This window comes from Microcaecilia unicolor, chromosome 9, assembly GCF_901765095.1.
Source record: "Microcaecilia unicolor chromosome 9, aMicUni1.1, whole genome shotgun sequence".
In the NCBI taxonomy this organism is placed as follows: Eukaryota; Metazoa; Chordata; class Amphibia; order Gymnophiona; family Siphonopidae; genus Microcaecilia; species Microcaecilia unicolor.
This window is the reverse complement of record NC_044039.1, coordinates 34,130,274-34,157,830: the sequence shown is the minus strand read 5'-3', so window position 1 is coordinate 34,157,830 and position 27,557 is coordinate 34,130,274. Positions and strand designations below refer to the sequence as shown.

General features: G+C 46.5%; 1 pseudogene; it reads right to left on the bottom strand.

Moving 5' to 3' along the window:
- The window catches only part of LOC115477555, an 86,315-nt pseudogene that overhangs the window by 39,655 nt on the left and 19,103 nt on the right, over positions 1-27,557 (bottom strand).

Genomic DNA, 27,557 nt, shown 5'->3' with positions numbered 1-27,557 from the left:
TAAGGTTCTGAGTGTGTTTTTGCACAAAGTTGTGCATAGTGTTTTGCAGTTGAGCGATTGTGGTTAGTATATGCTTTGAGCAACCACTTTATTCTTTGACATATGATACATATCTAATATCTAAATTTAATAAAAGGTATTAATTGTGACTTATTTTTATTTTTTTCTGTGTGTTATCAGACAATTATGGATTTAAGCTCCACCCCAACCCCGCCCCTAACCCCCCCCCCCCTTTAGCCTCCCAAACAGTTGAGCCACCGACCGCCTATGTTAGGCAGGGAGATATAGGGTGGAGTTTATAATTATTTTGTGTTTGTTTATGAAGAGTAATATTTATTATTATTGTAGATGTCTGCTATGTGTAAATTGCATCAGGTCCTATTGATTATTTATTGCCTTAGTCAATGCAAAATAAATACTGAACTGTATCTTGTCAGCAAGTCTGCTGAACTTCTTTCTGGTTCCTTAAGCCTTACCTACAGAGTGGGTTTTACCTGATTGCAGGCTGGTTTGTACTTGAGGCATGGTTTGTTGAGGTCATTTCCAGTTGTCTACGATTGAAATTGGAAACGCCAATGGACTTCACCAAGCCTGCATCTTTACATGCCTCCAGAGCCTGTTAAAGAGATCATTTCAATACATTAATTGGAAAGAATATAATTCCTGTGAAGACAAAGATAACATTCTAATTGATGGATAAATCATTGATTCATCCACCACTCAACATGCAGTTTGAGGCTGTTAAATCAATTGGACTGACTTTTTGTTTTACAGCCTGATTTGAAAATTGACTACCAAAATTACAATCTGATTGACTAGTGAGGTCGCTTTTGGGTGACATTCACTTGTAGTGCACATACAGAAGCATATCACAATTCTTCACAATTAAATTAATTAAGGAAATGAACAAGTTTCTGTCCAGCTAATAGGTTCACCTTTATGGCATTAGCAGTTCAGTCACCCTTCTGGGCAACCTACTAGAGCATGTGGGGGTTTTTTTTTTTCTGCGTATACAGTTTTTCACACATCCCAGATTCAATTAAGACATTCATTTTACAAGCTATATTCACATTTACTATGTGGATAAACCAGCACTTTATCATTTATCTTGCAAAACATCAGGGTCCCCATTTTAGAAAAACCAGGATGTGCATTTATTAAACCCAAATGTGTGCAAATGGCAAGGAGGGGCGTGTTCTGGGTGGCACAGGGGTGCGGAAAGTTTATAGATATTTATTCTTCATTTCAGAAGGAGACTAACGGGCTTATTTTTGAAAGAGAAAAATGTTTAAAAAGTGGCATAAATCAGCATTTAGACATTTTGCTTGTCAAAACATTCAAATCGCTATTTTGAAAGTAATTTTCTAAATGTTTTTTCTATGCTGTTCATCCGCAGTGCATTCAGATCACAAGGGGACATATCAGGGTCGTGTTAAGGGTGGGAGTTGGGTGTTCCTAACACTTGAACATTTTTCTACCATAATGGAACAAAACAAAACATCCAGGACCAATACTAAGATGTTTTGAGCTAGACCTGTTTTAATAACGACTAAGCTACAAAAAGTGCCCTTAATGACCAGATGACCACTGGAAGAATAAAGGAATGACCCCCCTTACTCTTCCGGAGGTCACAACCCCTCTCACCCCCCCCCCCCCCAAAGACGTGAAAGAAAGTCAGATGTTATGGCCAGTCCTATTAGAGCAGCAAGCAGGTCCTGGAGGAGCCTAGTGGTCAGTGCAGTGCAGTGTTGAGAAGGGGACCCAGGCCCATAATCCACTCTAACTGTTACACTTGTGGTGGAAAGTGTCAGTCCCCCTCAAACCCACTGTACCCACATATAGGTGGCACCTGCACACATTAAGGGCTATTGTAGTGGTGTATATTTGGGTATGGTAAGTTCTAGAAGATGGACTTTGGGAGTTACACCCATTACCAAGCATGTTTAAAATTTTGCAAACAGCTGCTGGTGAGAAGCACACCACTTTTGCTTAGTCTTGTGTCCAGTTTCTGAAGGGGAGCTAGAGAATGGAGGATCCCAAATGCCTATTTTTTTTTTTTGAGCCTACTTTCTTTTCTTTGGCATAATATATTACTTATCTATTTGGATTTTTGCTCACACCTTTTCAGTAGTAGCTCAAAGTGAGTTACACTGGGTATTTCCCTATCACCGGAGCCCTCACAATCTAAGTTTTTGTACCTGAGATAATGGAGGATTAAGTGCCTTGCCCAAGATCACAAGGAGCAGCAGTGGGATGCCTAACCATTAGGCACTCCTGCCACTGGGGTGCATCCCCTTAAGGTTGCTGACATACCAACATCAAGGACAGTTTTCTAAATTTACAATAATATTCAAATGCAGCCTACAGGATTGTGCGTCTTTGACTGTTGCTGGTGTTTGATAACTATAATATTGATGATTGAGACTGCATTTCATGAGGTATTTTTTAAATGGTAGTTTTGATATTATGAGGATAATTCTGTAACTGCATGCATGGGTTATGAGTGCACGCACATTTTTTCTTTGTGTAGACTTTGCTGGAATTTCAAAGTGAAAGTATATATGTACTCCCACTTTCAAAATCACCCTTGGAAAAACTATGCACTTATGCTTATATGCTCTTTGGTGTGCACAACTTTTCAGGGTTTATTACATGTATATACTTTAATGTTCATAACTGAAGTTTACTCATTTTTCTGGGTGGGCAAATTTGAAACGGGCTATTTATGCTCACTAAGCACTGCCCTACATTACCCATGGAAATGCCTCTGAAGATTGTCCATTTCCCCCAATTTGGAATAAACTGATCTGCTGCTATTTAAAAACTTGTATGGGCCCGATATTGAAAACAGAAGAGGCTTCTGCCCAGTTAAATCGCACTGAGCAAATTAAGTGGGGGCCATTGAAAGGTACTTAATCAGACAGTACCACTGGAGATCCGCTCTGACCACTCTGGCACTAACCAGAGTGGTCCAGACTTTGGACAAAGCCTGGAGTTATGTGGGCACCAGAAATATCAGTGCAGGTGCCCGCTTAGATAACTGAGCAAGTAGAACCATATATATATATATATATATATATAGTGGTCCTTATGTTGCCTGGTTAGTTATGTGGGTACCAGGGGTGGCCCAAGGCAATCTGCTGCTCCCACCCGCACCCAGTCTAGCATCTCCCCCTTCCCTCCTCAACCCTCTTCCCTGTATTTACCTTATTATTTTCCCAAAAGACAGAAACAGCAGCGATTCCCATAGGCTGCCCTGCCGTGGTGCTGCCTGCACTGGCCTCTTCGCTCTACTGCATCCCGCCTCTGAAGAAACTGGAAGTTGCATCAAGAGGTGGGCCGCACTGGAAGAAGAGACCAGTGCCTGCAGCAGGGCAGCCTATGGGAATCACTGTCGCTGTCACTACTGCCTTTTGGGGAAAAAAAAATAAGGTAAACATGGGGAAGAGGATTGAGGAAGGAAGGGGAGAGTGCCGCTCACTCCTGGAGAGAGCTGCCTGAGGCCCCTGCCTCAGGTGGCCTAATGGTAGGGCCGCCATTGGTGGGTACAGCCCTGAACATGGGCTGCACCTGCATAACTTCTGTACACAGCTGATGACTCTTTTGTATTACAAGTGAGAGATTTTGGGCATGCAGCATATAGAATAGCGAGTAGACAGATGTACGTGTAAATCCAAATTAGTGCCAATTAATATCAAAGTACTTGGTGTTTATTTGGATTCCTCTTTGTCCTTTGAATTACAGGTTAACAATGTATATAAGAAATATGAAAACATTTCCTATATACATTGTTAAAATTGATTTTCCAAAATCAATTGTTTCAGCTTATGAAAACATTAAGGGCTATCCGTTATTATTTTTTGGAAAATCAATTTTCTTTACTGGTACAATTTGTTTATTTTATCACAGTTAGATTATAGTAATGCTCTTTAGGTAGGTGTATCTACCACTCTTCTCAAGAAATTGCAACTGCTTCAGAATAGAGCAGCTAGGCTGATTTTTAATTGGAAGAAATTTGATCATGTCTCGCCATTAATGAAATTCTTCATTGGTTACCAGTTAGGGCAAGAATTGATTTTAAATTAGCTTGCCTCGTTTTCAAAGCTTTATATGGGATATCATCCGAGTGTATATGTCATTTGATTTCTTTATCTCAGTGTTAAGGGAACAATTAGCTCAATGAGTCCTTAATTTCCCATCATTTAAGAAAGTGCAATACAAGAAAATGTTTGAACACTCATTCTATCAGGCCACTGAAGTGTGGAATTCCTTGCTGCTTCAGATTAGAGTCAATATATGTGATCTTCTATAACACTCTAAAAGCGTATTTGTTTCAGAAATATCCGTCTTAAAATTTTTCTCATTGTATTACTGTTTGTTATTCTAATTTATTTATTTATTTATTTATTGTGAACATTTATATCCCACATAATCCCACCAAGGCAGGCTCTATGTGGCTTACAACGTTTAAGGCAAAGTATAACAGTGCAATACTAGTGCAAATCAGGGTACAAAAGGAGATGAGGGGCAGAGAGGGAAACTTCTTTTGCAAACCACTTTGGACCACAATTGGGATTTAGAGGGTCTACAAGTACTCCGATTAGATTAGATTAGATTAGTGCTGGTGCCTGGATAAAGCCCAGTACAGAGTCCCTGATGCTCAAAACTCCAGCACTGTATGTAACAGCAACGGAACAGCACAGAAACACAACTTCCTAATGCTCAATGCTAATGATATGCAAATATAAGCACACTGTTAGCACTGAGCATTAGGAAAATAATGGAAGGATTTTGGATGTGCATGCGCACAAAACATCTCTCTGGGCATGTGCTCAACCTCTCTGTAGCTGGAGCAAGAGGAGGAGGGTGGGGGGGGGGGGGGGGGAAGGAGGTCCTGGGGGAGGGAGGGGAAGCCCCAAACAATCCCTGAACAGTTTCTTCTGCTACCCATCCTTGTCAGGACTGATGGGCAGTGTCTTACCTTGCAAGAAGTCACCAACTTGGCAGACACCGAGGTCTCCATGCACATTCCCCATCATTCTGGATTGCTCTGAACACCAGTGAGAGGGGAGTCAGAAGCTTTTCACAGTGAGCTGTAATTCCTCCATACCCCTTTTCTTGATAAACTGTGTTGTCATTTTTCTCCCTAGCCAGTTCTTCAATTTTTTGGTTTGGGATCTTTCACACCAGCTGCTGGAAGAATGCACTGACCCCCAGACACCCTAACGCCAGCTCCGACCTAGCATGAGGTTTTCAGTGGTACAGTTGTCCTTATTCCCTGCGCTGTTCTCTGAGCCTTGGGGAGAACAGGAAATGACCTCATTGTAATCTTTTTGACTACATTAGCATGTGATTAGCATGGATCGCTGGCGAGCTCCTGGTTTCCCAGGGTAAGGGACTCTTAGCTTTGTGCACTGGCAAACGCAGGAGCTAGTCCGGCGCTAATGGCCTCTAGCGCCCGCGTTTACATCTGAGCATTGAGGCCTGAATTTCCATTAGCTGGCAGTGGTCATTTGGTTCAGTATTGACCCCTATGATTCCTACGTCTGCTGTGATTACAGGGATTTTCTTTTTTTGGATTTAGCTCATACCAGTGGCATACTGAGGGCAGGGCGGTGGGGGCGGTCCGCCCTGGTTGCACGCTGCTGGAGGGGTGCAGAGAGCAGCCGTGCAACTGTCGGCTCCGCTGGTTCCCTGCTCCCTCTGCCTTGTAACAGGTTACTTCCTGTTCCGGGGCACAGGGAGCAGGGAACCAGTGGAACCGAAAGCCGTGCGGCTGTTCCCAGCAGGTAAGAATGCACCCGGTGGGGGGAGGGGGGCTTGGGTGATACGCCGAGGGGGTGATATGCCGAGGAGGGGGGGTGTTGATGTGCCATAGGGGTGTCTTGCTGCGCCCGTGGGGGACGGACTCCACCGCTGCACCTGGTGGGGGGAGGTGCACAGCGGCAATCCGCCCCAGGTGGCAGCCGGCCAAGGATCGCCACTGGCTCACACGTTTGTTTTTTTGTTTGTATGTTTGTTTGGGTTTTTTTAGATGTACCTCAAGGCAAGTTATATTCCTGGTAGGTATTTTCCTGGCTCCAGAGGATTTAAAATCTAAGTTCATAACTGAGGCAATGGAGGGTTAAGTGACTTGCCCAAGCTTACAGGGAGCAGCAGTGGAATTACAACCAGATTTCCTTGGTTCTTAGCTTGCTGCTCTAAGGCCCTGATGCTCAGAAGCAAATGCAGGCACTACAGGCTATTAGCGCCAAACTAGCGCCTGCATTTGCTAGCACCAAATGCTCAAAGCCAGCAAGTGTGTGTGGACCAAAGAGCTCGCCGGCTCTGAGAACAATGAGCATGCAGATGAGGTCTTTCCATATTCCTCCCCAATGTTCAGCGGACAACGAGCTAAAGGGTTGTGCCGAGTCTGAGAGGAATAGGGAGACTGGTGTTGCTGGCGGGCAACACTGTAAACCTGAGGTGGTTTCTTTCTTTGGGTAAGTTTACGGTCAGTAACACGACACAGTCATGCAAGCTGCTCGCTAAACACAACTACAGTTAACTTAGTACCGTCGCTGTCAAAGCAATCAGCACTTTAAATCTCGTCCATTTCCCCAAACTGTCTAACAAGGAACATATAGCAGAGAAATAACAATAGACTATGAAAAAATACTATAAATTATTGTAAGCAAGTGGCAATCTCATCCTGCCAGGCCTCAGCTCCCCTGTAACAGGATCCAAGGGGCCTTAGGCTGGGGGAACTCCTTGCTCATTTGTGATGAGTCTGTGATGCCTCTTTCTTCCCTCTTCCCCCTCTGGTGTTCAGGGCATGCGCTCAAGAGCTCTGCTTAATGCACAACTCATGAATGCATGCACCAGACACTACTCTCCCGCTGAACTTCCTAATGCTCAACACTATGAGCGTGCCTAAATTTGCATCTCATTAGTATTGAGCATTAGGGAGTTCATTCGCTGTGCTGACCTGGTGGTATTTTTCTGATGCTGTTCCAAACAATGCCAGGGTTTTGAGTATCTGGCCCTAAGTGTTAAGCTACTTCTCCACTAACCAAATATATGCATTGGTGACAGCTTGTCTAATTGAAATATTCGTATCTCCCGATATTCAGAACCATTTAACTGGCCAGGAATGACACCTGGCTGGTTAAATGGCACTTAACCGGCTTATCAGGCAATATTCAGCGGGAGATAGCTGTTTATCCCCCCCTGGTTAATGTCTAGGAGATAACCGGCTACATCGTGTGATATAGAGGGGCATTTTCGAATGGAGTCGGCCATGTCTAGGGGCGGCCATCTCCGAGGACGGCGCTATGAAGGGGCGGGGCGAACCGTATTATCGAACGAGATGGGCGGCATTCTTTCATTTCAATAATACGGTTGGGGCCAGCCAAATCTCAACATTTAGGTCGAAATGTTGAGATCACCACACTTAGAGATGGCCGGCCTCGATTTTCAGCCATAATGGAAACCGAAGCCGGCCATCTCAAATACGACCAAATCCAAGTCCTTTGGTCGTGGGAGGGGCCAAGATTCGTAGTGCACTGGTCCACCTCACATGCCAGGACACCAACCGGGTACCCTAGGGGGCATTGCAGTGGACTTCGCAAATTGCTCCCAGGTACATAGCTCCCTTACCTTCGGTGCTGAGCCCCCCAAACTCCCCCAAACCCCACTACCCACAACTATCCACTACTGCCATAGCCCTAAGGGGTGGGGTAACCTACATGTGGGTACAGTGGGTTTCGGGTGGGTTTTGAAGAGCTCACATTTTCCACCACAAGTGTAACAGGTAGGGGGGATGGGCCTGGGTCTGCCTGCCTGAAGTCCACTGCACCCACTAAAACTGCTCCAGGGACCTGCATACTGCTGCGATGGACCAGAGTATGACATTTGAGGCTGGCATAGAGGCTGGCAAAAAAAGTTTTTAAAGTTGTTTTTTTTTTTGGTGGGAGAGGGATAGTGACCACTGGGGGAGTCAGGGGAGGTCATCCCCGATTCCCTCCGGTGGTCATCTGGGCAGTTTGGGCACTTTTTTGGGACTTGGACCTAAAATAAAAGGGACCAAATAAAGCAGACCAAATTCTCGCCAGGGCCGCCCATCTTTTTTCCATTATCGGCCGAAGCCGGCCATCTGCTAACCACACCCCGTCCCACCTTCGCTACCCTGCCGACACGCCCCCTGGAACTTTCGCCGGCTCCGCGACGGACTGCAGTTGGGCCAAAATGGGCTTTTGATTATGCCGATTTTGCCGGCCTTGAGAGATGGGCGGCCATCTCCCGATTTGTGTCGGAAGATGGCTGCCCTTCTCTTTCGAAAATAAGCTGGATAGCCAGCTATCCCCGAATATACCTGGGGCTATTATAAGCGGTTACTCTGGGCCACTTAAATAGTTGGTTTAAAGGTAGCTGGCTATCTTTGAATACTGACTTAGCCAGTCAACTTTAAACCAGCTAAAAATAAGCTGGATATTCAATGCCGGACACTGGAAACAGCCCGAATTGAATATCCGGGCTGACCGCCGACCACGAGACTTAACCGGTCTCCCTCCTACGGTCTGAATATCGGCCCTTTACTCAATAGTTAATTCAGATAAGTGGATCTGAAGCATTTACTTAGTTGGATTACAACTTGAGTTGATGCCTCAATATATTTCAATTAACAGTGTAACTTACCTCCCAAACTGAACAAAAGTCTGCCTTCTCGAACATCACTTTTCCATTTTCATGAAGTGGGAATAAATTTTCTCCAGACTTTAAAAAGAATATAACATTAATAAAACACTGTTCATTTCTGACTATTTATGTTTATTTCTGCTTTGTAAAAGAGAAAATGTACATGTAATACAGTTGCTCTCAACTTAGTTCTCGGGACACACCTAGCTAGTCAGGTTTTCAGGATACCCACAATAAATATGCATGAGAAACATTTTCAAGCACTACCTCCATTGTATGCAAATTATCTCATAGAAACATAGAAAAATGTAGGCAGATAAAGACCATATGGCCTATCCAGTCTGCCCATCCATGCCATCTACTCTCCCTATCACGCCCTTAGAGATCCAATGTACTTGTCTCAAGCTCTCTTGAATTCAGAAACTGTTTTTATCTTCACAACTTCCACCAGGAGGCCGCTCCATGAATTCACCACCCTTTTTCATGAAGAAGATTTCCTCAAGTTACTTCTGAGTCTATCCCCTTTCACCTTCATCCTATGCCCCCTCATTCCAGAGCTTCCTTTCAATTGAAAGATACTCACCTCCTGTGCATGTATGCCACATAAATATTTAAATGTCTCTAGCACACGTCCCCTCTCCTGCCTGTCTTCCAAACTGTACATATTGAGATCTTTAAGTCTGCCCCATGATGAAGACCACTAACCATTTTAGTAGCCGCCCTCTGGTCCGGTTCCATCCTGTTTATATCTTTTTGAAGGTGTGGTCTCCAAAATTGTACACAATATTCTAAATGAGGGCATCATCACCTCCTTTTTCATACTGGCCATTCCTCTCCCTATGCATCCAAGCATCCTTCTAGCTTTCACTGTTGCCTTTTCTATCTGTTGGGCCACCTTAAGGTCATCACATATGATCACACTCAAGTCTCGCTCCTCTTTCATGCAGAAAAGTTCTTCACCTCTTAAACTGTACCATTCCTTCAGATTTTTTCAGCCCAAATGCATGACCCTGCATTTTTTAGCATTAAACCTAAGTTGCCCAATTCCAGACCATTCCTCTAGCTTCGCTAAGTCCTTCTTCATGTTATCCACACCATCAGGGGTGTCTATTGCAGATTTTAGTATCATCCACAAAGAGACAAACCTTACCAGACAGCCTTCAGCAATATCATTTACAAAAATGTTAAAAAGAATTGGCCCAAAAAACAAACTTTGCGGCGCACCACTGGTAACATCCTTTTTCTTAGAACGAGCTCCATTTACCACTACCCTCTGTCACCTTCTTTTCAATCAGTTCTTAACCCAGTCAGTCATTTTAGGGCCCAAACCGAGGGCACTCAGTTTATTTATTAGTCGTTGATGCATAACTCTGTCAACAGCTTTGCTAAAATCTAAATACACCACATCTAGCGCTCTCCCTTGATCCAACTCTCTGGTTACCAGTCAAGGAAATTTCTCAGATTTGTGTGACAAGACCTGCCTCTAGTGAAACCATGTTTCCTGGGGTTTTGTAATCCATTGGATTCCAAAAACTTTACTATTCTCTGTTTTAAAAGCATTTCTATTAATTTACTTACCACAGAAGTCAGAATTGCTGGCGTTTAGTTCCCAACCTCTTCCTTACTTCTGCTTTTGTGGAGAGGGACCATATAGTTATTCAGTCCTCTAGGACCATTCCTGACTCTAGAAAAGCTTTAAAAATGTCACCTTGCGGAGCTGCTAGTACCCTCAGATGTATGCCATTCAGCCCCATTGCTTTGTCCACTTCTAGTTTAGCCAGCTTCTCACAAACACATTCCTCTGAAAATCATTCAAGGACTACCACCCCTCCATTCCTATTTGTGTTTGTCTTCCGCGGTCCTGCTCCCGGACCTCCAGCTGTGAACACAGAACAGAAATATTTGTTAAACAATTTTGCTTTTTCTTTATCAGCTTCTACATATTCTTTCCCTTCACCTTTTGAGTCTCACAGTGCCACTTTTGCACTTTCTCCTATCACTAACATATCTAAAACATCATGTCCTTCCATTTTACCATACTGGCTATTTTTTTCTTCCATTTGCATCTTTGCTTTCCTGACTGCTCTACCAGCTTGTCTTAGCTTTTCTAGATATTGTCGCCTTTCTTCCTCTTTCTGCGATCTCTTGTAGTTGATAAGGGGTAACATTTTTCCTTACCTTTTCAGCAACTACCTTTGAGAACCAAAGTGGCCTCCTATTCCTCTTACTTTTATTTACTTTCCTTATACTAGCTCCTTTCAGTTTTGCCCACTGCTTTCCAACTTCTTCCAGATGTTCCCATCCAGACAGCAATTCCTTGAGGTAGTCCCAGATGATCACCTTCTATAACATCAGAAACACTCTCCCATTAGTAAGCACTAAGGGGTCCTTTTACTAAGGTGCACTGAAAAATGGGCTGCGTTAGTGTAGACACGTGTTTTGGACGTGTGCAGATTCATTTTTCAGCGCGCCTGTAAAAAAAAGGCCTTTTTAAAATTTTCCCGAAAATGGACACGTGGCAAAATCAAAATTGGCACGTGTCCATTATGGGTCTGAGACCTTACTGCCACCCATTCACTTAGCGGTAAGGTCTCACATGTTAACCGGGCGGTAATCACTTCACTGGCTCCCTGTCCACTTCCGCCTACAGGTTAAACTTCTCTTACTGACCTTTAAATGCATCCACTCTGCAGCCCCCATTACCTCTCCACTCTCATCTCTCCCTACATTCCTCCCCGTGAGCTCTGCTCACGGGACAAATCTCTCTTGTCGTCCCCCTTCTCCTCCACTGCTTTGTTCCTTTTCTCTCGCGGCACCTTATGCCTGGAATAGACTTCCTGGACCTTTATGTCTAGCTCCATCTCTACCTGTTTTCAAATCTATGCTGAAAACCCACCTTTTCACTGCTGCTTTTGGCTCCTAGCCTCTACTCATCTGCCTCCCCTTGTTCCTTCTTTCCTTCTCACCCAGTACTTCCCTCACCCGTAACTGTTTTGTCTGTCTGTATTATTTAGATTGTAAGCTCTTTTGAGCAGGGACTGTCTCTCTTTGTGTCAGATGTTCAGCGCTGCGTGCGTCTGGTAGCACTATACAAATGTTAATAATAATAATTATGCTCAGCATGCGTTTAATGCCGATTACCAGCCAGTTTTTGCCACGTGTTGGAAAATAAAATATATTTTCTGACTTGCGTAGCGGACGGGCATAAAAAATGGAATTACCGCCCAGGCCACAGGGTAGCAGGGCGGTAGCTCCGAATTGACATGCGTTGGGCAGGTGTAGGCACTTACACAGCTTAGTGAAAGGACCCCTAAGTCTAATATGGCCCCATCCTGCATGGATTCCATTACCAAGTGCTGGAATAGTTCCCCCTGTAGAGAATCCAGGAACTCCCTGCTTCTAAAAGACTCCATAATAGGGAATCCCCAATCAACATCTGGCATATTAAAATTACCTATTAGTAGTACTTACCCTTTCACAGCTATGTTTTGAACATCTTGAAAGGGGGAAGTACTACTATTAATCGGTGATTTTAATATGCCAGATGTTAATTGGGATATCCCTATTTTGGGGATATCCTGAAAACTTGACTGGTTATGTGTGTCCCGAGGACTGGGTTGAGAATCCCTGATGTAATGTAATGTAATTTCAGTTTTTAGATCATATCAGAAAGTGCATATTACAATACATAACCAATTGTAAAATATAAACCATTAATAATAAATCAGTATGTATATTAATGGAATGCCCTCACAAAATCTTAAGAGAAAACAAAAACCTATGCATTTTTGTGGTCTATACCAGTGCTTCTCATCCCAGTCATTAGAGCACACCCAGCCAGTCAGGTTTTTGGAATATCTACAATGAATATGCATGAGATAGATTTGCCTACCAATGAAACAATGCATACAAATCTCTCTAATGCACATTCATTGTGGATATTCTGAAACTTCAGTTGGCTGTGTGTGCCCAGAGAACTGTTTTCAGACCCACTAGTCTATACAATGGCAGAGGTACACCTTGTGGTTGGTGGGACAAAAAAACAAAACAACCCACCACCTTTGTCACTGAACCCCAAGCTTCCTAGTTTCTGAGGTTCTATGGGGCAAAAAGCCATTATTAAGTACATAAGTAATGCCATACTAGGAAAAGACCAAGGGTCCATCGAGCCCAGCATCCTGCCCACGACAGCGGCCAATCCAGGCCAAGGGCACCTGGCAAGCTTCCCAACGTACAAACATTCTACACATGTTATTCCCGGAGTTGTGGATTTTTCCCAAGTCCATTTAGTAGCGGTTTATGGACTTGTCCTTTAGGAAACCGTCCAACCCCTTTTTAAACTCTGCTAAGCTAACCGCCTTCACCACTTTCTCCAGCAACGAATTCCAGAGTTTAATTATATGTTGGGTGAAGAAAACGTTTCTCCAATTTGTTTTAAATTTACTACACTGTAGTTTCATCGCATGCCCCCTAGTCCTAGTATTTTTGAAAAGCGTGAACAGACGCTTCACATCCACCTGTTCCACTCCACTCATTATTTTATAGACCTCTATCATGTTTCCCCTCAGCCGTATCTTCTCCAAGCTGAATAGCCCTAACCTCCTTAATCTTTCTTCATAGGGAAGTCGTCCCATCCCCGCTACCATTTTAGTCGCCCTTCGCTGCACCTTTTCCAATTCTACTATATCTTTCTTGAGATGCGGCGACCAGAATTGAACACAATACTCAAGGTGCGGTCGCACCATGGAGCGATACAACGGCATTATAACATCCTCACACCTGTTTTCCATACCTTTCCTAATAATACCCAACATTCTATTCGCTTTCCTAGCCGAAGCAGCACACTGAGCAGAAGGTTTCAGTGTATTATCGACGACGACACCCAGATCCCTTTTGTCATGTCTCCCGCTCCTACATGTGCCCCCGTTGGGGCAGGCGATGGCCCTCGGGCGGCGCAGCGTTCAGGGGGGCGGAGACGGACCTCCGCTGCAGCCGATGCTGCCGCGGGTCAGACCGAGGCCGGCGGTCCGCTGGACCGAACACCGGCCTCGGAGGAGGAAGCACGCCGGCCAAGATGGCGGCCCCGGCGTCGACATCGCCCTGGTTAGGGGCGGATCAGCTCATAAGCTCCGCCCCCTCGCGCCGGATTGGAGCACCGGCGCTAGGACTCCGCCTGCATGGCAGTTCGGCCAATCGAGCCCCCTGTTGTCTGCCAGGACCAGGGGATTGGCTCTCTCTCCGTGGGAGGGGCGGATTGGCGCTAAATTTAAACGGACAGACTGGAGGAGTCCAGTGCTTCCGGTTCTTTTGTCCGAAGCCGACGCCACGGATCTGGGAAGCTTGATTTTTCAGAGACTGTGTTCCTTTGACTTGCTGGCCGTCCTTGCCAGCAGCCTTCAGAGACTGAGTTCCTTTGACTTGCTGGCCGTCCCTGCCAGCAGCCCCCAGAGATTGTGTTCCTCTTCAGGCTAGCCGTCCTTGCTAGCCACCTCCAGAGATTGTGTTCCTCTTCAGGCTAGCCGTCCTTGCTAGCCACCTCCAAGAGATTGTGTTCCTCTTCAGGCCAGCCGTCCTTGCCAGCCACCTCCAGAGACTGTGTTCCTCTTCAAGCTAGCCGTCCCTGCTAGCCACCTCTAGAGACTGTGTTCCTCTTCAAGCTAGCCGGCCTTGCTAGCCACCTCCAAGAGATTGTGTTCCTCTTCAGGCCAGCCGTCCTTGCCAGCCACCTCCAGAGACTGTGTTCTTCTTCAAGCTAGCCGTCCCTGCTAGCCACCTCTAGAGACTGTGTTCCTCTTCAAGCTAGCCGTCCTTGCTAGCCACCTCCAGAGACTGTGTTCCGCTTCAAGCTAGCCGTCCGCTAGCCACCTTCAGAGACTGTGTTGCCCTTCAGTGCTAGCCGTCCTTGCTAGCTGTCTGCAGAGACTGTGTTCCTCCTCAGTGCTAGCCGTCCTTGCTAGCTGCCCTTCAGAGACTGTGTTGCTGACTACCAGCCAGGCCGGCCATCACCCCGCGGTTCCAGCAGTCCTGCTGACCGCCTGCAGCTGGGGGCTCAACCCTTGGTGAACGGCGGTCGCCGCGGGTGAAGATTCGGGGTGCGCGGCTGTCCTCGGAGGTCTTGCAGGGCCTCAGGGAACCTAAGGGCTCACCAATAACCGAAACACGACAGGAACCGGAAGCCATGAGCTCGCCTACGCAGCCTGATCTGCGGGACCTGGCCAAGGTACTTCAGCAACAGCAGGAGCAGCTGAACGCCCTATCAGGGGCGCTCCAGAACGTGTGCTCTCAACTTTCCACGCTTCAGGTACAGAACCAGGCTGCTGCGGCCCAGGGGGCCGCAGCGACTCCCCGTTCGGGAGGGTTCCGCACGGGACCTCGGTTCCCTGAGCCGGCACGATATGATGGGGCTCCCGGAGGGTGTCGGGGGTTCCTCAATCAGTGCAACCTGGCCTTCCGGATACAACCGGAGGCATTTGCTTCAGACCAAAGTAAGGTGGGGTTTATCATGGGCCTATGCGAAGGGAAGGCCCTGGCATGGGTGTCACCGCTAAACGAACAACAGGACCCCGTCTTGGATGATTATGGCGAATTCCAGCGGCGCTTCCGCATGGTGTTCGACCTCCCAGGCAGACCGTCTTCCGTGGCATCGGAGCTGCTGCGGATTCAACAAGGGGAGGGGACGGTGGCTGATTATGCCATTCGTTTTCGGACCCTGGCCACGGAACTGCGTTGGAATCAGGAGTCCCTGGTGGCTATCTTTATGGAAGGACTACAAGAGCGAATTAAGGATGAACTGGCAGGACGCGAGGTGCCGGGGCAATTGGATGCCCTGATTTCGCTCTGTGTTCGGGTAGATACCCGGTTCCAGGAGCGAGCTAGAGCCCGGGCTGAACGGCAAAAATGGGCGCAGGGAGCCTCCCGGACCAGTAAAAGGCCGTCTCCTCGCCGGTGGAACCGGGACTCCAAGGGGAACGGGGAGGAGCCGATGGTAATTGGCCGTCAGCGGCTGGCTCCCGCTGATCGGAAAAAGCGCCTGTGGGACGGACTGTGCCTTTATTGCGGGGAGGCGGGGCACTTTGTCCGTACTTGTCCCGCTCGGGCGGGAAACACTCCCCCCAAGGCGCCTTGAGGGGAGGGGTCTTGGGGCACTCCGCTCCCCTACCGGATTCCCTGCTAACATTGCCAGTAACACTACGTTGGCACGAGACGGTGATCCAAACCCAGGCCCTGGTAGACTCCGGGTCAGGGGGCAACTTTATTGGCCACGAACTATTGATACAAATGGGCTGGCCTACACTTCCTCATCGACCGGCGTTGCAAGTAACCTCCATTCAGGGAACCACCCTACCGCAGCCAGTCACGGAGATCACCCCCTTTTTGGGGCTTCAGGTAGGGGAGAATCACCGGGAGGAGGTTCAATTCCTGGTACTATCCCGGACCATTCACCCGGTGGTCCTAGGCTTGCCCTGGCTATGGTGTCATAGTCCCGTTATTGACTGGACTGGGGGGAAGATCCGGTCTTGGGGTGACACCTGTCGGGAGACCTGTTGTAGGGGCCGAACTGGCGGCTGCCCTGCATTAACTATGACACGCGAGGGGGCACGGGCAGAACTGGACTCCCTGCCGGTGGCCTATCGGGACTTCGCAGATGTGTTCAGTCCCATGGAAGCGGAGAGCCTACCGCCTCATCGGTCATTTGATTGCGCCATTAGATTGATGGCAGACACGACGCCACCCCGGGGCCGATTATACACTTTGTCCCGGGAGGAATCCAAGGTGATGCAAGAGTACATCCGGGAGAATTTGCAGAAGGGGTTCATCAGACCCTCTACGTCCCCTACGTCCCCTGCCGGGGCCGGATTCTTTTTTGTTACCAAGAAGGATGGCTCCTTGAGACCCTGTATTGATTATCGAGGGTTAAATGCCATCACTGTAAAGAATCGGTTCCCCCTACCGCTCATTCCTGAACTTTTGGACAGGCTACAAGGAGCCCAGATATTTACTAAATTGGATTTGCGGGGGGCTTACAATTTAGTTCGGATCCGGCGGGGGGACGAATGGAAGACCGCATTTAATACTTATGAGGGACATTTTGAGTATCGAGTGATGCCGTTCGGTCTATGCAACGCACCGGCAGTGTTCCAACGACTCATCAATTCTGTGCTCGAGGATTTGTTGAACTCCACGGTGATAGTGTATCTGGACGATATCTTAATTTTCTCCAAAGACCCCGCCGAACATGTGAGGCATATCCGGGCGGTGCTGCAACGCCTACGGCAATCCCGCCTGTTTGCTAAGCTCAGTAAGTGCGCTTTTCATCAGTGGTCTCTGCCGTTTTTGGGACACATTCTATTACCCGAGGGGTTAAGGATGGAACCTGACAAGCTCCGGGTTATTCGGGAATGGCCGCAGCCGCTGGGATTGAAGGCACTGCAACGGTTTTTGGGGTTCGCGAACTACTATCGCCAGTTTATCCCTCACTATTCGCAACTGACAGCGCCGTTGACGGCGCTCACAAAGAAACATGCGAATGTCCGGGATTGGCCGCCCGAGGCGCAAGATGCTTTCCGCCAGGTCAAAGAGGCGTTCAACTCAGCGTCCATCCTGTTGGCCCCGGATCCAGAGAAACCCTTTATCGTAGAAGTGGATGCGTCCGCTTTGGGGGCCGGGGCGGTTCTCTCCCAAGTTAACACCAGGGGCCGGCGCCAACCTTGCTCCTTCTTCTCTCGGAAATTCTCCTCGGCGGAACGTAATTATACGGTTGGGGACAGAGAACTATTAGCCTTAAAATTAGCCTTGCAAGAATGGAGGCATCTGTTGGAGGGAGCCGAACACCGGTTCACGGTGATTACCGACCATAAGAATCTGCTGTATCTGCAGGAGGCCCAACGGCTAAATCCCCGACAGGCCCGTTGGTCATTGTTTTTTGCCAGATTTCACTTTCAACTGGTATTTCGGGCTGCTGCTCAGAATACCCCTGCGGACTCTCTCTCCCGAGCATTTGAGACTCCAGAGGAGACAAAGGAGATCCATCCCATGCTGGACCCGGCATGCATCAGCGCGGCCATGGGAGGGGTCGCTCCTACGAAGGAAGTAGTGGCAGCCGCCGATCGAGAGAAAGTAATGCAATGGGGGCATTCGTCCAGATGGGCCGGGCATTTTGGGTATCACAAGACCCTTCGTTTCATTGCAAGACAGTATCGGTGGCCTCAGATGAGGCAGGACATTCTTCAATTCGTCAGCACCTGCCCGGTGTGCGCCCGGACTAAGCCAGCAAGGGGGCCCCCTATGGGGGAGTTGCAACCACTGCCGGTGCCGACAGCTCCCTGGACAGAGTTATCCATGGATTTTATCACCGACCTCCCCAGCTCCCGGGAACACACGGTGATTTGGGTGGTAATTGACCATTTTTCCAGGATGGCCCATTTCGTCCCCTTGCCCGGACTTCCCTCAGCGACCTCTTTAGTCAACACTTCATTCAACACATCTTCCGGCTTCATGGGCTACCCCTTCAGATCATCAGTGACCGAGGACCCCAATTCACCTCCCGCTTCTGGAGGGCCTTGTGTACGGCATTGGGGGTGGAGACCCACTTTTCATCGGCCTACCATCCTCAAACCAATGGCATGGTCGAAAGGGTCAACCAAACCTTGAAAGGGTTCTTGCGGGCCTTTGTCAACCAGCGTCAGGATAACTGGGCCGCTTTGCTTCCTTGGGCTGAGGGTGCTTATAACCACAGCGCCCATTCGGCCTCAGGAGACTCTCCATTCTTCTTGGTATATGGACGACATCCTCGGCTTCCAGCACCTCTTCCGTCGGGATCTCCGACCCCCATGGTAAAGTTAACTCTGGCAGATCTGCGGAGGGTCTGGGAGATGGCCCGAGAACAACTGCAGAAGACAGCTGCCAAATACAAGGTCTTCGCAGATCGCCGTCGGCAAACCGCTCCAGTATTCCAACCAGGGCAAAAGGTATGGCTAAGTACGAGACACAGACTCCGTGTGCCCTCGCGGAGATTGGGGCCTCGGTATATTGGACCGTTTGCTGTCCAATCACGAATTGGAGCGGTGACTTACCGATTGCGGTTACCGAGTACTCTACAGGTGCATAATGCCTTCCATATTTCCTTATTGAAAAGTTTTCAGGAGTCTCGATGGCACCCTCGACGGCAGGAGTCCGAGACGTTAGAAGCAGATCCCGATCCGGAGTATGAGGTGGAGGAGGTTCTGGATTCCAGGAGGTGGCGGGGAAGGCTATATTATTTGTTATCCTGGAGGAATTATGGTCCCGAAGATAACTCCTGGGAACCCGCGACGAATGTACACGCACCAGAATTGATCAAAGCCTTCCATGCCCGTTTTCCTTCCAAACCCAGCCCCGGGGAAGAGGGGGCATCCGGGAAGGATACTGTCATGTCTCCCGCTCCTACCTGTGCCCCTGTTGGGGCAGGCGATGGCCCTCGGGCGGCGCAGCGTTCAGGGGGGCGGAGACGGACCTCCGCTGCAGCCGATGCTGCCGCGGGTCAGACCGAGGCCGGCGGTCCGCTGGACCGAACGCCGGCCTCGGAGGAGGAAGCACGCTGGCCAAGATGGCGGCCCCGGCGTCGACATCGCCCTGGTTAGGGGCGGATCAGCGCATAAGCTCCGCCCCCTCGCGCCGGATTGGAGCACCGGTGCTAGGACTCCACCTGCATGGCAGTTCGGCCAATCGAGCCCCCTGTTGTCTGCCAGGACCAGGGGATTGGCTCTCTCTCCGTGGGAGGGGCGGATTGGCGCTAAATTTAAACGGACAGACTGGAGGAGTCCAGTGCTTCCGGTTCTTTTGTCCGAAGCCGACGCCACGGATCTGGGAAGCTTGATCCTTGCCAGCAGCCTTCAGAGACTGAGTTCCTTTGACTTGCTGGCCGTCCTTGCCAGCAGCCTTCAGAGACTGAGTTCCTTTGACTTGCTGGCCGTCCCTGCCAGCAGCCCCCAGAGATTGTGTTCCTCTTCAGGCTAGCCGTCCTTGCTAGCCACCTCCAAGAGATTGTGTTCCTCTTCAGGCCAGCCGTCCTTGCCAGCCACCTCCAGAGACTGTGTTCCTCTTCAAGCTAGCCATCCCTGCTAGCCACCTCTAGAGACTGTGTTCCTCTTCAAGCTAGCCGGCCTTGCTAGCCACCTCCAAGAGATTGTGTTCCTCTTCAGGCCAGCCGTCCTTGCCAGCCACCTCCAGAGACTGTATTCCTCTTCAAGCTAGCCGTCCCTGCCAGCCACCTCCAGAGACTGTGTTCCTCTTCAAGCTAGCCGTCCCTGCTAGCCACCTCTAGAGACTGTGTTCCGCTTCAAGCTAGCCGTCCTTGCTAGCTGCCCTTCAGAGACTGTGTTGCTGACTACCAGCCAGGCCGGCCGTCACCCCGCGGTTCCAGCAGTCCTGCTGACCGCCTGCAGCTGGGGGCTCAACCCTTGGTGAACGGCGGTCGCCGCGGGTGAAGATTCGGGGTGCGCGGCTGTCCTCGGAGGTCTTGCGGGGCCTCAGGGAACCTAAGGGCTCACCAATAACCGAAACAGGACACCTTTCTTGGTCCGTAACTCCTAACGTGGAACCTTGCATGGCGTAGCTATAATTCTGGTTCTTTTTTCCCACATGCATCACCTTGCACTTGCTCACATTAAACGTCATCTGCCATTTAGCCGCCCAGTCTCCCAGTCTCGTAAGGTCCTCTTGTAATTTTTCACAATCCTGTCACGATTTAACAACTTTGAATAACTTTTTGTCATCAGCAAATTTAATTACCTCTTTAGTTACTCCCATCTCTAAATCATTTATAAATATATTAAAAAGCAGTGGTCCTAACACAGACCCCTGAGGAACCTCACTAACTACCCTTCTCCATTGTGAATACTGCCCATTTAACCCCACTCTCTGTTTCCTATCCTTCAACCAGTTTTTAATCCACAATAGGACATTTCCTCCTATCCCATGACCCTCCAATTTCCTCTGTAGCCTTTCATGAGGTACCTTGTCAAATGCCTTTTGAAAATCCAGATACACAATATCAACCAGTTCCCCTTTGTCCACATGTTTGTTTACTCCTTCAAAGAATTGAAGTAAATTGGTCAGGCAAGATTTCCCCACACAAAAGCCGTGCTGACTTGGTCTCAGTAATTCTTGTCCTTGGATGTGCTCTGTAATTTTGTTTTTAATAATAGCCTCTACCATTTTCCCCGGCACCGACGTCAGACTCACCGGTCTATAATTTCCCGGATCTCCCCTGGAGCCTTTTTTAAAAATCGGCGTTACATTGGCCACCCTCCAATCTTCTGGTACCACGCTCGATTTTAAGGATAAGTTGCATATCACTAGCAGTAGCTCCGCAAGCTCATTTTTCAGTTCTATCAGTACTCTAGGATGAATACCATCCGGTCCAGGAGATTTGCTACTCTTCAGTTTGCTGGACTGCCCCATTACGTCCTCCAGGTTTACCGTGAAGTCAGTAAGTTTCTCCAACTCGTCCGCTTGAAATACCATTTCCGACACCGGTATCCCACCCAAATCTTCCTCGGTGAAGACCGAAGCAAAGAATTCAGTCAGTCTCTCTGCTACGTCTTTGTCTTCCTTGATCGCCCCTTTTACCCCTCGGTCATCCAGCGGCCCAACAGATTCTTTTGCCGGCTTCCTGCTTTTAATATACCGAAAATATTTTTTACTATGTTTTTTTGCCTCTAATGCTATCTTTTTTTCGTAATTCCTCTTGGCCTTCTTTATCTGCGCCTTGCATTTGCTTTGACACTCCTTATGCTGCTGCTTGTTATTTTCAGATGGTTCCTTCTTCCATTTTCTGAAGGCGTTTCTTTTAGCCCTAATAGCTTCCTTCACCTCACTTTTCAACCAGGCCGGCTGTCTTTTGGACTTCCATCTTTCTTTTCTAATTCGCGGAATATGTATGGCCTGGGCCTCCAGGATGGTATTTTTGAACAGCGTCTACGCCTGTTGTACAGTTTTTACTCTCTCAGTTGCCCCCCTAAGTTTTTTTTTTACCGTCCTTCTCATTTTATCATAGTCTCCTTTTTTAAAGTTAAACGCTAACGTATTTGACTTTCTGTGTACAGTTACTTCAAGGTCGATATCAAAACTGATCATATTATGATCACTGTTATCAAGCGGCCCCAGTACCATAACGTCCCTCACCAGATCATGCGCTCCACTAAGGACCAAGTCTAGAATTTTTCCTTCTCTCGTTGGCTCCTGCACCAGCTGCTCCATAAAGCTGTCCTTGATTTCATCAAGGAATTGTACCTCTGTAGCGTGTCCCGATGTTACATTTACCCAGTCTATATTTGGATAATTGAAGTCACCCATTATTATCACATTGCCCATTTTGTTCGCGTCTCTGATTTCTTTTATCATTTCCGCATCTACCTGCTCGTCCTGGCAAGGCGGACGGTAGTACACTCCTATCACCGTTTTTTTTCCCTTTTATACATGGAATTTCAACCCACAATGATTCAAAGGTGTGATTTGTGTCCTGCTGAATTTGTAATCTATCTGAGTCAAGGCCCTCTTTAATATACAATGCTACCCCTCCACCAGTCCGGTCCACCCTATCACTACGATATACTTTGTACCCCGGTATGACAGTGTCCCACTGGTTATCCTCCTTCCACCAGGTCTCAGTAATGCCTATTATATCCAATTTTTCATTTAGTGCAATATATTCCAACTCTCCCATCTTATTTCTTAGACTCCTAGCATTTGCATATAGACATTTCAGAGTATGTTTGTTGTTCCTATTTGCATGATGATTAGTACCTGACACTATTGTTTTGCCATCTTTTGTCTGATCTTTAGTTGTATTTAAGGGCACCTGGCCTACCATGGTCTGTTGTGCAACCTCACTATCCAGAAACCCTACCTCCCCTGTTTGTGAGGTATCTTTGCAAGATACCTTTTCCAGAACCATGCGCTTTTGAGCGACTGTTGGCCTTCCTCCCATTTCTAGTTTAAAAGCTGCTCTATCTCCTTTTTAAATGCCGACGCCAGCAGCCTGGTCCCACCCAGGTTAAGGTGGAGCACATCCTTTCGGAATAGACTCCCCCTTCCCCAGAATGTTGCCCAGTTCCTAACAAATCTAAAACCCTCCTCCCTGCACCATCGTCTCATCCACGCATTGAGACTCCAGAGCTCTGCCTGTCTCTTGGGCCCTGCGCATGGAACAGGTAGCATTTCAGAAAATGCTACCCTAGAGGATCTGGATTTGATCTTTCTACCTAAGAGCCTAAATTTGGCTTCCAGAACCTCTCTCCCACATTTTCTATGTCATTGGTACCCACATGTACCAAGACAGCGGACTCCTCCCCAGCACTATCTAGAATCCTATCTAGGTGACGCGTGAGGTCCGCCACCTTCGCACCAGGCAGGCAAGTAACCAGGCGATCCTCACGTCCACCAGCCACCCAGCTATCTATATGCCTAATGATTGAATCACCAACTACAACAGCTGTCCTAACCTTTCCCTCCTGGGCAGCACTTGGAGACATATCCTCGGTGCGAGAGGATAGTACTTCCCCTGGTTGGCAGGTCCTGGCTACAGGAGTACTTCCTACTTCACCAGGGTGATGCTCTCCTTCTAGGAGACGTCCCTCCTCCAAGGTAGCACAAGGGCTACTAGACTGGAGGTGGGACTTCTCTACAATATCCCTGTAGGTCTCCTCTATGTACCTCTCTGTCTCCCTCAGCTCCACCAAGTCTGCTACTCTAGCCTCAAGAGAATGGACACGTTCTGTAAGAGCTAGGAGCTCTTTGCATCGGGTGCAAACATATGACATTTCACCAACTGGTAGATAATCATACATGTGACACTCAATACAAAAGACTGGATAGCACCCCTCTCGCTGCTGGACTGCTGACTCCATCTTAGTGTTTTTTGAGTTTTTCAGTAATTTAAAACTTGCTACAGTATTAAGGATATTAGCCTAATATAAAAGTGTCTTTTACTTTATATAGTATATTGTATGATTTATTTAGTATTTCCTTCTTAGATGGGAATGAAATGTATTTAAAACTCTGTAAGAGCACTCCTTGCTTGTTACCCTAATTACAATAACTGACTATAAATGAGGAGTTGTCCTAGGGGTGGGGGGGGGGGGGGGGGGGGAATACTAAATTAGATCCTTTAGTGGCTGTTCGATTCTATCTGTTAATGCTGTGGTCCAAAGCTTTTAAAACTAAGTGGAAAAGACTATGGAGATTAGCTGTTAAAATTTGCTTTTTAATTTTGCCTAATACTAACCTACAATTCCTCCTTTAAACCCCAATCTTTAAGTTCCCAAAGCACAAGCAAAGTAGCGTTCACTTACCAGAGAAATGTCCTCTTCTCTCAGAACTTCTCAGAAAGAAAGTTCAGTGGGACCTTTCCTCTTTATATACTTTTGAATATAAGGGGCCTCTTTTGAACAGGCTCTTTTAGCTGATTCAGCAACCTATGCAAGTATTCTACTTCCACCACACCTTAATTATCACTTAATTGAGGTCACTGGATGAGCTAACTCTCTAGCAGCCAAGGAAAAGAAAATAACTGCCGTTTAGAACAAAGAAGTTCTTGGCTGTTTAGTTCCTACCTCTAGAAAAGGTTTCAGTTTAAAACTATGGGGAAAATGCCTATTTCTAGAGAAAAGGTTTCAGTTTAAAACTATGGGGAAAGGGTTTATACACTACAGGCTCATTTTCAAAGCACTTAGCCTCCCAAAGTTCCATAGAAACCTATGGAACTTAGCCTCCCAAAGTGCTTTGAAAATATGCCATGGCAACTAGTTAATGATGCTTGCTTTTCTCTCTCTCTCTCTTTTTATTCCCCCCTTAATACTAAACTAGGTCCTGCTTGCTTTTCCCTCTCTCTCTCTCTCTCTCTTTTTATTCGCCCTTAATACTAAATTAGATCCTGCAGTGGCTGTTAGATTCTATCTGTTAATGCTGTGGTCCAAAGCTTTTAAAACTAAGTGGAAAAGACTAAGACTAAGATTAAGATGGCTTTGGGGAAAATCCACTTCTTATTTCTAGGATAAGCAGCATAAAATGTATTGTACTGTTTGGGGTTCTTGCCAGGTACTTGTAACCTGGATTAGCCACTGTTGGAAACAGGATGCTGGGCTTGATGGACCTTTGGTCTGTCCCAGTATGGCAACGCTTACGTTCTGATCAAAAAAGTACTCTTGAGTACTGCAGGTAGTTGCAACATTTGTCAGATGACACACATAATTTAAAATTTGTTTACAAACTGCAATACATCTTTTGTTGTATATGCAGTAATATGCACATGTAGTAACATTTATGTGGGCAAAACACTTAAGGGGCCCTTTTACTAAAGCTTAGCAGGCACTAATGGACATTAGCGTGTGCTAAGTGTCACATGGCCTATAGTTATAAAACAAGATGTGTAGCACTTAAAATCTTTATAAATGCAACACATAACTTCAATACTGCCCTTCAACATAATTGGCAACTTAATACAGATTCTGTGTTAGATGAAAATATGTGGTTCTGTTTCTGCTCTAAAGTAACGAAACCTCTTTCCTCTGCAGCGGTCTTACAATCAATGTTTTTTTTAATATCATAAAACCAATTGGACTCCTCAAAAACTTGCAGCTGCTGGCCTGAGCTCATCAGACAAATGTTGGCACTGTTCGCTGCAAGTGGGCACTTTCTTTCATATGATATATCAGTGTCCACCGATTTTTCAATTCTGGAAGGATGTTTGGAATATTATACAAAAGGTTTTACCTATAACTGATGACTTGACTTATTCAATTGTAATTTTTAAGTCCGTCCATGCAACTTTTGATTTGACCACCCCCCAATCAAAACTATTAGACATTCTCCTCACTATTGCTCAACGGCAAATCCTGCAAAATTGGAAAAATGCACAGTTGCTGAATATTCACTTCTGGTGGAATACAGTCCTACAGCATCAGAAGTTTGAGTTCGCCATGGCTGAGAAACGTCAGTTTCCGTATGTACGGAAAAAATTTAGTCTATTTTGGAAAACTACCTTCAAACTATTCAGGCCACACCTTAACCAACACAAAGGACTTATTTGTCAAACGCCTGGACGCTTTCCCCTCCTTTTTCCTTTCCTTTCTCTTTTTTCCTCTCCCAACTTCTGTGTTTATAGCTTCCAATGTTATTCCATCATTGTTTCCCTGTTATTGTATATTTAGAAATTAATAAAATATTTTGACAAAAAAAAAAAGATGTGTAGCACTTAGCATGCACTAATTCTGTTAGAATGCATTAAGCTTTACTAAAAGAGCTCCTATAATTGTTTTGGTCCTCACCGGCATTATGCTCTGATATTCAATGCCAAGCCTTGTCCAGACCCCAGCATTGAATATGTGCAGCTGAATATTACATTTAACCATGTAAATTAAACTGAACAAAGATAATATTATATTTTATGCAGTCTGATTTGTTTGGTTAACTGATCCAGTTAAGAGCCATATATTGTCGATATATATACTCCACCCCTTGATCGCCCACAAACTAGTCAGTCTTGCTTTGACCGGTTAGAAGGAATATTCAATGGAACTATCCAGTTAAGTGCTGCTGAATGCCGGATAGCCCTGCACAGACAATTTAACCAGGCAGGAGCCTCTCCTGACCAGTTAAATCCCTTAGAATATCGACCCCTATGTGTACATATGGTGAACACAAGAGTTGTTTGAGCAAAAAAATAAATGACAGCCCCAATAGTGGAAAGAACAGTTAAAGAAGTAGTGCAAAGAAATAACACTTCCAAAGACACAAGGAAGTCAAAGATGTCATGCACAGAATTTATTCATCCTGTTGACTCTACTTGTAGACTCGACACGGTGCCCTGTTTCAGCTTTGAGAATTGAAGAAGCCGACTCTCTGGCCAATTGCATTTCACAGATAGCACTACTGAAGATTGCTTCATTTTGTGTTCATACACAGAGCTTAACAGTGTCTTTACCAACTCAGACTCACGAGGCAGGCACGGTCATTGCCGAACCACGGCACAATGTCAAGTCTACAAGTTAAGTCAACAGGTTGAATAACTTCTGTGTATGTCAACTTTGACTCCCTCGTGTCTTTGCAAGTGTCATTTCTTTGCTTCATTTTGTGTTCATACACAGTGCTTAAGAGTGTCCTAACCAACTCATTTTCATCAGCTCCATAGCTGATATAAGTTATTGTGCATAGAATATGGGCATGTTCTTAGCATGTACTTTTTCTTTTTACAGAATTGGCACATTGCATGCGCCCATTTTATAGAATCATCCTTTAAATTAGAATATAATTTTATGAAGAGAGCGCCTGTTTTAGGCACCAAGAAAACATGTACATGACCAGAATATTGGTATATATGCGCCTATATGTGCCCATAATGCATGCAAATGCCAATATTCTAGCTACGTACATTTCTATAAAATGGCATCTCAATGCAGTTGGCATTTGAAGGAGGGTGTAACCCATTGGTGGAGTCTATGTGGAGCATGGGCAGGGTGCATAGTTACATATGTAAATTATAGAAAACTATAATTTATTATTCTTTAGCAATCTAGGCATAAGCATTCACACCATCTTCAAGCTGATGTATGTGGTTGTGCCTAGATTATAAGCATCTTTTTGCACTGTTATAGGAATGTAGGTGTCTACTCTCTTTTATAGAATAGGCTGCAAGTAGATGCCTCCAGGTACATAAATATAAAACACCCATTTATAGAATTGTCCTCCACATTTATCACATAAATAAATGACATAAAGGTTTTTGCTATTTAGCAGTATGATACAATACTTTTTGAAGAGAAAGAGTTTTTTCTCAGACCTGTGACTGATATTTAGGTTTTTTGACAATATCCTGCTCTTTCAGCTTGCGTCCGAGGCCTTTC